Below are 16,359 nucleotides of genomic sequence, written 5' to 3'. Positions count from 1 at the left end.
CCTGTGATACCGAGAACATTAACAATACAAGAAATCCCCCCCAGTATAAGTAGTTATATTCCTGTACATAGGAGCAGTATTATAGTTTATATTCCTGTACATAGGCAGCAGTATTATAGTATTATATCTTCTTGTACATAGGAGCAGTATTATAGTAGTTATATTCTTGTACATAGGAGCAGTATTATAGTAGTTATATTCCTGTACATAGATGCAAGTATTATAGTAGTTATATTCTTGTACATAGGAGGCAGTATTATAGTAGTTATATTCCTGTACATAGGGGCAGTATTATAGTAGTTTATATTCTTGTACATAGGAGCAGTATTATAGTAGTTTATATTCTTGTACATAGGAGCAGTATTATTATTTATATTCTTGTACATAGGATGCAGTATTATAGTAGTTATATTCTTGTACATAGGAGGCAGTATTATAGTAGTTATATACCTGTACATAGGAGCAGTATTATAGTAGGTATATTCTTGTACATAGGAGGCAGTATTATAGTAGTTATTATTCTTGTACATAGGAGGGCAGTATTATAGTAGTTATATTCCTGTACATAGGGGCAGTATTATAGTAGTTATATTCTTGTACATAGGAGCAGTATGATAGTAGTTATATTCTTGTACATAGGAGCAGTATTATAGTAGTTATATTTCTTGTACATATGATGCAGCATTATAGTTGTTATATTCTTGTACTAGGAGGCAGTATTATAGTAGTTATATACCTGTACATAGGAGCAGTATTATAGTAGTTATATTCTTGTACATAGGAGGCGGTATTATAGTAGTTATATTCTTGTACATAGGAGCAGTATTATAGTAGTTATATTCCTGTACATAGGAGCAGTATTATAATAGTCATATTCTTCTACATAGGAGCAGTATTATAGTAGTTATATTCTTGTACATAGGAGCAGTATTATAGTAGTTATATTCTTGTACATAGGAGCAGTATTATAGTAGTTATATTCTTGTACATAGGAGGCAGTATTAATATAGTTATATTCTTGTACATAGGATGCAGTATTATAGTAGTATATTCTTGTACATAGGGAGCAGTATTATAGTCAGTTATATTCTTGTACATAGGGAGCAGGTATTATAGCAGTTTATATTCCTTGTACATAGGAGCAGTATTATCGTAGTTATATTCCTGTACATAGGAGCAGTATATAGTCAGTTATGCTCTGGACATAGGAGCAGTATTATAGTAGTTTATATCTTGTACATAGGGAGCACAGTATTATACGTAGTTATATTCTTGTACATTAGGAGGCAGTATTATAGTAGTTATATTCCGTTTACATAGGAGGCAGTATTATAGTAGTTATATTCCTTGTCCATAGGATGCAGTAGTTATAGTAGATATACTTCCTGTACCATAGGAGGCATATATAGTAGATATATTCTTGTACATAGGAGGCAGTATAGAGTAGTTATATTTCTTATACCATAGATCGCAGTATTATAGTAGTATATATTCTTGTACATAGGAGCAGTATTATAGTAGCCTAAGGAGCAGTATATAGTAGTTATATTCTTGTACATAGGAGCAGTATTATAGTAGTTATATTCTGTACATAGGAGCAGTATTATAGTAGTTATATTCTTGTACATAGGAGGCAGTATTATAGTAGTTATATTCTTGTACATAGGAGCAGTATTATAGTATATATTCTTGTACATAGGAGCAGTATTATAGTAGTTATATTCTTGTACATAGGAGCAGTATTATAGTAGTTATATTCTGGACATAGGAGCAGTATTATAGTAGTTATTCTTTACATAGGAGCAGTATTATAGTAGTTATATTCTTGTACATAGGAGGCAGTATTATAGTATTTATTCTTGTACATAGGAGCAGTATTATAGTAGTTATATTCTTGTACATAGGAGGCAGTATTATAGTAGTTATATTCTTGTACATAGGAGCAGTATTATAGTAGTTATATTCTGTACATAGGAGCAGTATTATAGTAGTTATATTCTTGTACATAGGAGCAGTATTATAGTAGTTTATTCTTGTACATAGGAGCAGTATAGAGTAGTTATATTCTGTACATAGGAGCAGTATTATGTAGTTATATTCTTGTACATAGGAGCAGTATTATTAGGAGTAGTTTAGATTCTTGTACATAGGAGCAATACTATAGTAGTTATATTCTTGTACTAGGAGGCAGTATTTAGTAGTTATATTCTTGTACATAGGAGCAGTAGTATAGTAGTTATATTCTTGTACATAGGAGCAGTATTATAGTAGTTATTTCTTGTACATAGGAGCAGTATTATAGTAGTTATATTCTGTACCATAGGAGCAGTATTATAGTAGTATATAATTCTTGTACATAGGAGCAGTATTATAGTAGTTATATTCCTGTACATAGGAGCAAGTATATAATAGTCATATTCTTCTACATAGGAGCAGTATTATAAGTAGTTTATATTCTTGTACATAGGAGCAGTATTATAGTAGTTATATTCTGTACATAGGAGCAGTATTATAGTAGTTTATATTCTGTACATAGGAGGCGTATTATAGTAGTTATATCTTGTACATAGGAGGCAGTATTATAGTAAGATTATTCTTGACAGAGGAGCAGTATTATATTAGTTATATTCTTGTACATAGGAGCAGTATTATAGTAGTTATATTCTTGTACATAGGAGCAGTATTATAGTAGTTATATTCCTTGTACATAGGAGCAGTATTATAGTAGTTATATTCTTGTACATAGGAGCAGTATTATAGTAGTTATATTCTTGTACATAGGAGCAGTATTATAGTAGTTATATTCTTGTACATAGGAGCAGTATTATAGTAGTTATATTCTTGTACATAGGAGCAGTATTATAGTAGTTATATTCTTGTACATAGGATGCAGTATTATAGTAGATATATTCTTGTACATAGGAGCAGTATTATAGTAGTTATATTCTTGTACATAGGAGGCAGTATTATAGTAGTTGTACATGGATGCAGTATTAGTAGTATATTCTTGTACATAGGAGGCAGTATTATAGTAGTTATATTCTTGTACATAGGAGCAGTATTATAGTAGTTATATTCTTGTACATAGGAGCAGTATTATAGTAGTTATATTCCTGTACATAGGAACAGATTTTCGCATTTATATCGGTAAATAGGAGCAGTATTATAGTAGTTATATTCTTGTACATAGGAGCAGTATTATAGTAGTTATATTCTTGTACATAGGAGCAGTATTATAGCTAGTATATTCTTGTACATAGGAGGCAGTATTATAGTAGTTATATTCTTGTACATAGGAGCAGTATTATAGTAGTTATTCTTGTACATAGGAGGCAGTATTATAGTAGTTATATTCTTGTACATAGGAGCAGTATTATAGTAGTTATATTCTTGTACATAGGAGCAGTATTATAGTAGTTATATTCTTGTACATAGGAGCAGTATTATAGTAGTTATATTCTTGTACATAGGAGCAGTATTATAGTAGTTATATTCTTGTACATAGGAGCAGTATTATAGTAGTTATATTCTTGTACATAGGAGCAGTATTATAGTAGTTATATTCTTGTACATAGGAGCAGTATTATAGTAGTTATATTCTTGTACATAGGAGCAGTATTATAGTAGTTATATTCTTGTACATAGGAGCAGTATTATAGTAGTTATATTCTTGTACATAGGAGCAGTATTATAGTAGTTATATTCTTGTACATAGGAGCAGTATTATAGTAGTTATATTCTTGTACATAGGAGCAGTATTATAGTAGTTATATTCTTGTACATAGGAGCAGTATTATAGTAGTTATATTCTTGTACATAGGAGCAGTATTATAGTAGTTATATTCTTGTACATAGGAGCAGTATTATAGTAGTTATATTCTTGTACATAGGAGCAGTATTATAGTAGTTATATTCTTGTACATAGGAGAGGTATTATAGTAGTTATATTCTTGTACATAGGAGGCAGTATTATAGTAGTTATATTCTTGTACATAGGAGCAGTATTATAGTAGTTATATTCTTGTACATAGGAGGCAGTATTATAGTAGATATATTCTTGTACATAGGAGCAGTATTATAGTAGTTATATTCCTGTACATAGGAGGCAGTATTATAGTAGTTATATTCTTGTCCATAGGAGCAGTATTATAGTAGTTATATTCCTGTACATAGGAGCAGTATTATAGTAGTTATATTCCTGTACAGAGGAGCAGTATTATAGTAGTTATATTCCTGTACATAGGAGGCAGTATTACAGTAGTTATATTCTTAACCATATTTCTTTTTATTGAAAGAAAATCAAGGCCGAGGCCCACACCTGACCATACAATGGCCAAAAATACAGAATAGTCATCCAGCATACATGTCAAGTGAGGGCATCACAAGCAATCATTGTCAATGAGCAAATCATACAAACATGACATATGAAAAAAGATGGGGGGGAAAAGGAGGAAAAGTCAGGAAGGGGGGGGGGGAAGGGGAAACAGGAAGTGATACATTTCTGCTCTATCAAGCAAAGTGTCTATATACTTTCCATGGGGACCACAGTGTTAAGAAGCGAGAGCGCGAGTTACTTTCCCAGTGCGCCAACTCCTCAAAACGGTAGAGCTGGTCAACCTTATCTGACCACATGTGGAGAGACGGTGGGGAATCATTTTTCCACAAAAAGGGGATAAGCAGCTTCGCTGCAGTAAGTAGCATTGTCGGGAGGTTATTCTTAGCAGGAGTAAGGGTATCATTAGGACACCACACCAGAACAAGTTTAGCATCTAGTACAATCTTGGTCTTACAAATAGTGTTAATCAGAGACTCCACCTGCTTCCAAAACGGCTGAATCTTGTGACACAGCCACCAAATATGAGACAGGGATCCAGTTTCTATGCCACATCTCCAACAGGTTTCAGGGATTTCTGGGTTCAATTTATGCAGGAATTCGGGCGTCTTGTACCACCTGCTGAGTAACTTAAAAGAGTTCTCCTGGACTCTAACACAGCGGTTAAACCCATGTGAATGAGCTAAAACAAAGGCTTTCTCTGGTTCTGTAAAGGTCAGAGATAGCTCCTTTTCCCAAGAGGCCATATAACTGAGCTCCGGAGGCAAGCTGGAGAGCATTTCTTTATACATCAGAGAAAGTTGCCTAATGGGGGGCTTAATCGCTAGGACTTTCTTCTCCAGCCAGGAAGAAGAACCATTCCCCGCAAAGGATCCAGTACACTTAACTGAATCTCTCTTAAAATCTGCCAGGTGAAAGAAGGGAGCAGTTTTGACTTCAGGGCGGTTCAGTATCAAATTCCAGTCCAAACTACCATCTGGAAGAAGGACATCTCGCAAAGTGAGGTCAGCGAGCTTGGACCAAATCCCAGAGGGGTTTGACACGGAGGGGTGGATATGAGATTGCAAAAATTTGAGTGGCATACAGGAGTTTGGAAAGTTGAACAGGTGGGATTGGACCATCTTGGACCATTCTACCAGCATCCCCTTCAAAAACGGAGAAGAGGCGCAGTGATTGGCTGAAAAGGGCCGAACACCCCACAGGGTAAGCCATTCCTGATTGGAGATCAATGCAGACTCAAGGCGTGAGCATAGTGAGCTAGATGGCCGAGACAGGGCTGTTACACATCTGCATAATTGAACAGCAGTATAATATAATTTTACATCCGGCATCCCAAAACCTCCAAACCTTCTATCCCTTGTCAGAACATGGTAGGCAATGCGCGGGGATTTGCTATTCCATAGAAAGCGCGTGAACACTCGGCGGACCTCTGTGAAATACGAATTCGGCAACCAAATAGGGAGGGATTGCAGCATATATAGAAATTTGGGGAGAATGAATGTCTTAAGGTAATTTTTCCTTCCAACCCAAGATATAAATGGAAGCTTCAGGTTTTGTAAATGATTACGCACATCTTGCAAAAGTGGAGCAAAGTTGAGAGAGGCTAAGTCCTGAACATTAGCCGAGACTCGCGTCCCCAAGAACGTAATGTCTCTGGAGGCCCAGGCAAATGGGGTACGTTGTTTAAGGTCATTAATCACAGTTTTGGGGCAGGAAATATTGAGAGCCATGGATTTCCCATAGTTTATTTTAAAATTGGACACGAATCCAAAGTCCTCAAATATATCCAACAATTTGGGCAAGGACTCCGAAGGGTTAGAGGTCAGAACTAAAAGGTCATCCGCAAATGCTGCAGTAACATGGTAGCCAGAGCCAACCCTTAGGCCTATAATATCTGGATCATCTCTAATTTTACACAGTAGGGTCTCCATCACTAAAACGAATAGTGCGGGTGAGAGGGGGCATCCCTGCCTCGTCCCATTAGTGATGCGAAATGGTGGGGACAGTGCTCCATTGACCTTGACCATGGCAGAGGGGGCCGAATATAGGGTATGGATAGCAGTAACAAACTGGTCTGGGAAGCCAAACCTCGCCAGGGTCCGCGACATAAAGTGCCAGCTGACCCTGTCGAAGGCCTTCTCCGCATCCGTACTCACCAGAACCAGAGGCTTTGAAGCTCTCTTTGCCCAATTCACCAGATGAAGAAGCCGCACCGTGTTTTCCGACCCCTGTCTGCCATGGACAAAGCCTACCTGCTCCTCATGAATCACGTCAGGAATAACATCCTGAAGCCTAGAGGCCAGAATCTTCGCCCACCACTTCACATCATTGTTAAGCAGGGATATCGGCCTATAATTACTGCAGCAAGTCGGATCCTTATTTTCCTTATGGAGGACAGTAATGTGTGCCAACAAGGAGTGAGGAGCAAGCGAACCACCAGTCAGGAGGTAGTTACACAGGTTCTGAAAACGAGGGATTAAAACATCTTGGAATGATTTATAATACACAATGGAAAAACCATCGGGCCCTGGACTCTTGCCTGACGGGATTGACATAAGAACTTTGCGGATTTCTGACTCTGAAATAGGCCTAGTTAGTTGAGAGGCCTTAGATGAGGAAATAGAAGGGAGGTTAAGGGTCTGCAGGAATTTATCAGTGGCTTCGGCTAGGTCACCAGGCGTAGCTCCTGCCGGCGGGGGTAGATTATACAGGGCTTCATAGAAGGAACAAAATGCCTTGGCTATGTCTGGGGTGGACTTATGTAACAACCCCTTGGGATCCTTGATAGAGGAAACAAAGGAGTCAGAAAACTGTTTTTTGGCAATAGCCGACATCAGTTTGTTTCCCCTATTCCCATGGGCATAGGCCCTGAACCTGGATCTCAACACTAACTTTGCAGAAGTGACGTTTAATAAGTTTTTAAGACGCGTTCTGGCTTCGGTCAATTCCGTTAGGGTATGAATAGCCTGTGATTCCTTGTGGGAGGATTCCAAACGAGCAATAGTAGCTAACAAAGCTTCTAAGGCCTTTGTCCTTTGCTTTTTTACATAAGCCCCCAAGGCAATAAGTTCTCCCCTAATGACCACCTTATGGGCTTCCCAAAGTATAGCTGGCGAGGGGGGGGAATCTGGGGTGTCATTAATACTAAAGAATTCCGAGATCGAGGCCCTAAGTTTGGTTGCGTGTGAGGGGTCTGAGACCAAAGTGTCGTTAAGGCGCCACACACGTTCCTTCCTTTGCGGACCTGTCAAAGAAAAGCTTATAAAAACAGGGGCATGATCAGATAATGTTATATTACCTATCCGGGCTCCAGAGACATTACGTGTATATGAATCAGACATGAATAAATAATCCAATCTATGGAAGGACGTCTTAGCATGGGAGTAAAACGTATAGTCCCGTCCATTGGGATTCATGATCCGCCAGACGTCTAAAACTTTTAGTTTCCTCAGCGAAATTTTTAGCCTTTTTAATAACCTGTAAGACACAGAGGGTCTGCCCGCCGAAGTGTCCACCGCTGGTTCCATGGCAACATTAAAGTCGCCCCCTAGAATCAGTAACCCCTCAGAGAAGGATGAGAGTGCAGCTAGGGTCTGAACGAGCCATGGGATTTGGCCTTTATTAGGTGCATACAAATTGGCGAGCGTTACCGGGGAGTCCCCCAAGACGCCCTTTACAAACAGGAATCTGCCTTCGGGGTCAGCGGATATAGTTTGGGGCTTAAAAGGAAGGCACTTATGTATGGCAATACTAACCCCCCTACTGGCCGAATCATGTGTGCTATGAAACCATTGCACAAATTTCTTAGGGGGTAACTTGGGAATTTTGCCTGTCCTAAAATGAGTCTCCTGCAGGAAGACCACTGACACCTTATCCTTCAGGAGGAGGGAAAGTGTCTGAGCCCGCTTGCATGGCTCGTTCAGACCATGTGCATTAAGTGAGGCTACAGTTATGGAGGACATTTTTGTATACATACAGCTGTATATGAGCATATGGTACACCAGGTCACATAAAGAAGCACCAAGATAAGAAGAGCAGCGGAAAGGAGGGGAGGGAAAGAGGTCAAGGAACAAAAAATAAGGGGAACAACATGGAACATAATGGACAGACACATGACCTGCTCGGACAAGCAACCCATCCGAGAGGTGATGAGCGCCTCACTTATCACCAGCCCAAACAGAAATGGACTAGTGAGGGGGCAAGTGAAGCGCTTATGGTCTCTAACATATAGACCAAAAAAGAACGAAAAAAGTGAAAGAAAACACATCCAGCACCGGGATCATCCGGTCATTACCCTGCACATGAGGGGAGAGAGACCCCTTTCTGGAGGCCTGCTTCAGCAGGGAATCATCCCATTCAAGACATAACGTTTCATAAAAAACATAGACTATGAGCTGAATAGCAGCGAAACATAGGGCCATTAGGGAAAGGCCAGAGTCCTCTAAACAAAACATTTTGCACAGAGGTAGAGGTAACCAACTCTTCACATTAACGGAGTGAGATAAAGCATGGCATTAGCAGTTCATGCTCATACAAACAGCCAAAAACCTTGTCACAGGCTCAGGTGAGAGCCCTGTCCGACTTGCTGCGTCCCGATCGATCCAGCCTGCCCGCAGATGCCGTCTGCCATGCAGATACTCGCGGTGGTAAAGGCAGGGGGCCATCTTGGTCGGCAGGCAACCACGAGGGAATTTCCACTGGAGGGACATCTAGGGACCTCCAGACCGATTCCAGATCCGCAGGTGACCGCACCGTGAGCAGTTTTCCATTCCTGGACACCGACAGACCGAATGGATACAGCCACCTGAACGGAGTAGACGTCTTGCGAAGAACATCCAGGAGAGGCTTGAACAAGCGTCGCTTTGCCAGGGTAGATGGCGCCAAGTCCTGGAACATCTGTAGCGGTACGTTGTCATACTCCAGCACTTTTATCTCTCTTTGCCTTTTCAGAAGAGCTGCGGTGTCCACGTAGCTCAGTAGGCCGCAAATTACATCGCGTGGCGGATCTTGGGGTTTAGGCCTAGGGCGCAATGCCCTGTGAATGCGCTCCACTACTATCCCCTCCGCTCTATCAGGCCCAAGCATCATAGAGAACAGTTCTCGCGCCACTTTCGGCAAGGCCTCGGCCGCTAGCGATTCAGGTAGGCCGCGAATGCGTATGTTGCGCCGGCGACTCCGGTTCTCCTGATCCTCCAATTTCAAGAAGGCATCATTCAATAGGGCTTTGTGAGAGGCAAGCACCTCCGCTGCTTTACCCTCATAGGTCAGTATGGCTTCCTGCGTGCTTTCCAGCGTGACCACTCTCTGGCCGAGATGTTTTATATCGTCCTTAATGTCCGCCAAATCTTGCTTGAGTGGCGTGAGGGCAGATTCAAGAACCCGACGAAGGGTTCGTTCCGACAGCGGTGGATCTCTAGGCCTCCTATCCGAAATATCAGAGCCGCTGCCCGCATCCGATAGGTCTCCTGCGTCGGAGTCTGGAGCAGTAGACGCTGCCATATTGGCGCCTTTCTGTGCGGCAGCTCTCGGCGTTTTTCGGAGAAATTTCTCCATCTCAGGCTGTCTGGAGCGCTGTGGGGTAGACTCTGAGCTTCCTCTTGTCTTTTCTTTGCCAGGTTTCCCCATAATCAGGTAAAATCCAAGCTTTTATAGGGTAAATGAGCCGGAATGCTGGAGGAGCTCAAGCTCGTGCGGCCATTCAGCAGCGTGGCTCGGCTCCGCCCCCCTATAGTAGTTATATTCTTATACATAGGAGCAGTATTATAGCAGTTATATTCTTGTACATAGAAGCAGTATTATAGTAGTTATATTCCTGTACATAGGAGGCAGTATTATAGTAGTTATATTCCTGTACATAGGAGCAGTATTATAGTAGATATATTCTTGTACATAGGAGCAGTATTATAGTAGTTATATTCCTGTACATAGGAGCAGTATTATAGTAGTTATATTCTTGTACATAGGAACAGTATTATAGTAGTTATATTCTTGTACATAGGAGCAGTATTATAGTAGTTATATTCTTATACATAGGAGCAGTATTATAGCAGTTATATTCCTGTACATAGGAGCAGTATTATAGTAGTTATATTCCTGTACATAGGGGGCAGTATTATAGTAGTTATATTCTTGTACATAGGAGCAGTATTATAGTAGTTATATTCTTGTACATAGGAGCAGTATTATAGTAGTTATATTCCTGTACATAGGAGCAGTATTATAGTAGTTATATTCTTGTACACAGGAGGCAGTATTATAGTAGTTATATTCTTGTACATAGGAGCAGTATTATAGTAGTTATATTCTTATACATAGGAGCAGTATTATAGCAGTTATATTCCTGTACATAGGAGCAGTATTATAGTAGTTATATTCTTGTACATAGGAGCAGTATTATAGTAGTTATATTCTTGTACATAGGAGCAGTATTATAGTAGTTATATTCTTGTACATAGGAGCAGTATTATAGTAGTTATATTCTTGTACATAGGAGCAGTATTATAGTAGTTATATTCTTGTACATAGGAGCAGTATTATAGTAGTTATATTCTTGTACATAGGAGCAGTATTATAGTAGTTATATTCTTGTACATAGGAGCAGTATTATAGTAGTTATATTCTTGTACATAGGAGCAGTATTATAGTAGTTATATTCTTGTCCATAGGAGGCAGTATTATAGTAGTTATATTCTTGTACATAGGAGCAGTATTATAGTAGTTATATTCTTGTACATAGGAGCAGTATTATAGTAGTTATATTCTTGTACATAGGAGCAGTATTATAGTAGTTATATTCTTGTACATAGGAGGCAGTATTATAGTAGTTATATTCTTGTACATAGGAGCAGTATTATAGTAGTTATATTCTTGTACATAGGAGGCAGTATTATAGTAGTTATATTCTTGTACATAGGAGGCAGTATTATAGTAGTTATATTCTTGTACATAGGAGCAGTATTATAGTAGTTATATTCTTGTACATAGGAGGCAGTATTATAGTAGTTATATTCTTGTACATAGGAGCAGTATTATAGTAGTTATATTCTTGTACATAGGAGCAGTATTATAGTAGTTCTATTCTTGTCCATAGGAGAGGATAGACGTGTGGTGCTGAGCTCCCTGCAGGGAGGAGGCATGGCTTCTGACCCAGGTGGAGGAGAGGGGAGCTGGGCTGATGATCCTGGGAAAGCCCAGAGCTTGGAGTGCGGCCTGCAGCATGGAGATCTTGGAAGCGATGATCTGGAAATGGTGGCTGGTGAGTCTACTGAAACTTGTAGTGCTTCTGGATTAAGTACAACTGTGACAAAGAAAAGTTTATTTAAACTGGAAAGGCGCATTTCTAAGCTAAGAGATGAGATAAAGACAGAGGCTGATCCCAAGAAGAAGCTGGTGAAGTATGAATGCCTGGATGATTGCACACGTGAACTGGATATATTAAAAGACAAATTAGATAAAGGTAAAAACACAATACCTAAAGTGGAAAGCTGGGCAATGGAGAAAAGGAGGGAGGCCAGAGCCCAGAATGTGAAGATGAAAGAAATCATAGAAATAAAAAGTAAAGATTACGGCAACGTGCATAATATGGTGAAGCAAGGAAGCCCTCAGAGATGTGTGGGTGCAGCGCCTGGGGGGTCACTGCTTTCAGGGTCACTATGTGTGGGGTCTGAGCAGTCAGTCTCTGAAAATGCTGGGAACGCTATGGAGCAAAGTGAGCCATCCAACAAGGAGTTAATTGTAGTGGACTCAGCTTGTAACTCTGGTGAAGTGAATGAGAGCAGCAATCCTGTGTGTGAGCAGGAGAGTGCTTCAAGTATGGACATTGTGAATGAGCCCCCGCTCAGTGCTGTGGAGGAGACCCCGCTCAGTGCTGTGGGGGAGACCCCGCTCAGTGCTGTGGAGGAGACCCCGCTCAGTGCTGTGGGGGAGACCCCGCTCAGTGCTGTGGAGGAGACCCCGCTCAGTGCTGTGGAGGAGACCCCGCTCAGTGCTGTGGAGGAGACCCCGCTCAGTGCTGTGGAGGAGACCCCGCTCAGTGCTGTGGAGGAGACCCCGCTCAGTGCTGTGGAGGAGACCCCGCTCAGTGCTGTGGAGGAGACCCCGCTCAGTGCTGTGGAGGAGACCCCGCTCAGTGCTGTGGGGGAGACCCCGCTCAGTGCTGTGGAGGAGACCCCGCTCAGTGCTGTGGGGGAGACCCCGCTCAGTGCTGTGGAGGAGACCCCGCTCAGTGCTGTGGAGGAGACCCCGCTCAGTGCTGTGGAGGAGACCCCGCTCAGTGCTGTGGGGGAGACCTCGCTCAGTGCTGTGGTGGAGACCCCGCTCAGTGCTGTGGGGGAGACCCCGCTCAGTGCTGTGGGGGAGACCCCGCTCAGTGCTGTGGAGGAGACCCCGCTCAGTGCTGTGGGGGAGACCCCGCTCAGTGCTGTGGGGGAGACCCCGCTCAGTGCTGTGGAGGAGACCCCGCTCAGTGCTGTGGAGGAGACCCCGCTCAGTGCTGTGGAGGAGACCCCGCTCAGTGCTGTGGAGGAGACCCCGCTCAGTGCTGTGGAGGAGACCCCGCTCAGTGCTGTGGAGGAGACCCCGCTCAGTGCTGTGGAGGAGACCCCGCTCAGTGCTGTGGAGGAGACCCCGCTCAGTGCTGTGGAGGAGACCCCGCTCAGTGCTGTGGAGGAGACCCCGCTCAGTGCTGTGGAGGAGACCCCGCTCAGTGCTGTGGAGGAGACCCCGCTCAGTGCTGTGGAGGAGACCCCGCTCAGTGCTGTGGAGGAGACCCCGCTCAGTGCTGTGATTGAGACCCCGCTCAGTGCTGTGATTGAGACCCCGCTCAGTGCTGTGATTGAGACCCCGCTCAGTGCTGTGATTGAGACCCCGCTCAGTGCTGTGATTGAGACCCCGCTCAGTGCTGTGATTGAGACCCCGCTCAGTGCTGTGATTGAGACCCCGCTCAGTGCTGTGATTGAGACCCCGCTCAGTGCTGTTATTGAGACCCCGCTCAGTGCTGTGATTGAGACCCCGCTCAGTGCTGTGATTGAGACCCCGCTCAGTGCTGTGATTGAGACCCCGCTCAGTGCTGTTATTGAGACCCCGCTCAGTGCTGTTATTGAGACCCCGCTCAGTGCTGTTATTGAGACCCCGCTCAGTGCTGTTATTGAGACCCCGCTCAGTGCTGTTATTGAGACCCCGCTCAGTGCTGTTATTGAGACCCCGCTCAGTGCTGTTATTGAGACCCCGCTCAGTGCTGTTATTGAGACCCCGCTCGATCAGCTCTCAGAGGAGACAACTGCACAGATTGGAGCAGACATGGAGGTCAGTATGCAGGACCCTCAGCCGTCCACAATGTCAGGTACACAGCGGTCTGTAGCAGACATGGAGGTCAGTATACAGGACCCTCAGCCATCCACAATGTCAGCTGTACAGCGGTCTGGAGCAGACACAGGTGGATCTGCAGGACAATCTGGAGTCAGTAAGCCTGTAGAGGAGAGGCCCAGCACTGATCCTCCTGCAGACCGTCCACAACTCAGGAGACTGTTCTCCAATGTTACAAGGCCGGCTAACCCTCCACCTCAGAGGAGGAATGCTGTACGGATTAAGTATACGGGTCCAGAAGAAAGCCTCCCCTCCAGACTGTACATAGGGAAAGTTCTTCTGAAGGACTTCATGAAATTTAAGGCATCAGAGGTGTACGCCCTGATCCATATCACCTCCAGCAGGATCTATGACATCAGCTTTAAGCTTCAGTATGATCTGGACTTATTCTGGAATATATACAATGACACCAAAGAACAGTCAATCTAAGAGCATCTACAGGTGATCCAGTTGTCCAAGCCTCAGGTAGTGAAGGCCACCATCTTGTTCCAGTCTGAGGTGGTGGCGCTGGCAGATCTGGAGCACTGGCTGAGCAGACAGTGTCTGTTGAAGAGTCATCCCGGAAAAATATATGATGAGGAAGACATCTGGAATGGCGGATACACCGTGATGATACAACTAGCGCAGAACAATGGTGTGACCAGACATCTGCCGCACTCCTTCTACCTGGGCTCAGAGAGGGGGATATGTTACTACCCCGATCAGCCGCGACTGTGTCACAGATGTGGGGGCAGGCACCTCGCCATCAACTGCTCCCGTATTAAGTGCTCATTTTGTGGACAGTTTGGTCATTCAAAGGACGACTGTACAGGTCCGGTCATCTGTAACCTGTGTTTAGGATCTGGTCATACGTTCCGGGACTGTCCGCATGCAGATCATAATAAAGGCAGTGATGAGATCTTCTCAGAGGCCATGGAGGAAGGTCAGGAGGATGTCACTGCAAGAGCAGATACAGCCCCAGAAACCGGAAATCCTCATACTGAAGCAATGCAAATTACTAGTGACCCTGCTGTAGAGAGTGGAGACCCTCCTGATGCACTACAAGTACCGGCAGAGTTGGAGACTGATGGCCAAATTACTTTATTACAAGTACCAACATCTGCTGAACCACAAGTACCAGCTATTGAAAAGGCTTTGAAATCCAGAAATCCTGCTGTGGAAGCTAAAGTACCATCTGTAGCACTACAAGTACCAGCCACTGAAGAGGATTCTAATCTGCAGAGTAAAGTGACCAGTAAACCAGTTGCCAAACCACCTAAAGAACTGCCCTCTACGTCTACAAAGCCTGATGGTCCAGCTGCAGGGCTCAGGAAGCTCAGGAGGTCCTCTGTGGATGAAGAGGGGTTCCAGACTGTAAAAAGAAAGAACAGCGCTACAGCAAAGAAAACCCCTGATCCGCAAGTGCTGGCCATAACCTCCGGGCAGTATGGTGCGCTAGGGGAAGAAGAGTCAGAAGAAAAGATTGAAATGGACTATGCTTCTTCACATAACCCTGATGGTGACCCTCTGGAAGATGAACCTGGCCCTTCAGTGTCCACCAAAAGATGGGGTTCTAAAGGTCACAGTAGTGGAAGGAGGAAAAAGAATAAGAAAAACTAAGGGACCTGGATGAGGCTGAGAATCAGCTCTATAAACGTGAACAGTGTGAAGACCAAGAACAGGCGGCAGGCGATCTACCAGCGTCTGTCTCAGGAGAGATCTGACATCTTCTTCTTACAGGAGACTTATTTGAAGAGCAATGCTCAGGTGTTTGCAGCCAAGAGAGACTGGAGACATGGAGCATCGTTCTGGTCCTTCGGGCTGGAGAGAAATGATGGTGTGGCGATTCTCTTCAATAAGATGGAAGTTGAGGTGGAGAGAGTCCTGGAGATCTGTCCGGGCCGCTGTCTGATGCTGGACTTCATACTGGACACTGTGTATTATAGAGTTATTAATATCTATGCTCCTCAGACTAGAAAGGAGAGGAGGGAATTATTCCAGCAGATGAAGCCATATTGTTTTACATCCAGGGTGTTTATAATGTGTGGGGATTTTAATAGTGTCTCCTGTAATGTGGACTGTTCCAGTAGTCATAAGCAATTGAGATATGATGAGAACTTCCTTAACAATATGGTCCAGCAGGCTCATTTAGTGGATCCCTATGGTTTGCGTGGCTCCAATAGAGCCTACACTTACCATAAGGCCGGTAACGCCAGTAGAATAGACCGGGTGTATATAAAACGTGAAGTGAGGAGCTCTGACTACAGGACGAGTCCCATAGAGTTCTCTGACCATTGTATGGTGAGTGTCACGTTGGATCTGGCCGGGGCCGTGGTCTGTGGTAGGGGCTACTGGAAGGTGAACAGCTCGGTGCTGCAAGATCCAGGGTTTAGAGAGGCCTTTACCACCTTCTATAATGACCGGAGGACCACCCAGTGTATGTGTGAGGACACAGCGGAGTGGTGGGAGTGTATGAAGGGTGATATCAAGCCGTTTCTGATACGTGCTGCGAGGAGGCATAGTATTGTGGAGTATATGAGGTATTCTGCACTGAGGCTGCAGCTAAGCAGGTTATATGGTAAGATCAATAGTGGTGAGAAGATAGATGGTAAGTACGTGAGCCAGATAAAGCAGGAGATGCGGGAGCTGCAGTATGACCGCCTCAAGTCTCTCAAAGCAGAGGG

This window comes from Bufo gargarizans, chromosome 10 (assembly GCF_014858855.1).
Source record: "Bufo gargarizans isolate SCDJY-AF-19 chromosome 10, ASM1485885v1, whole genome shotgun sequence".
Classification (NCBI taxonomy): Eukaryota; Metazoa; Chordata; class Amphibia; order Anura; family Bufonidae; genus Bufo; species Bufo gargarizans.
This window is presented reverse-complemented; position numbering follows the sequence as displayed.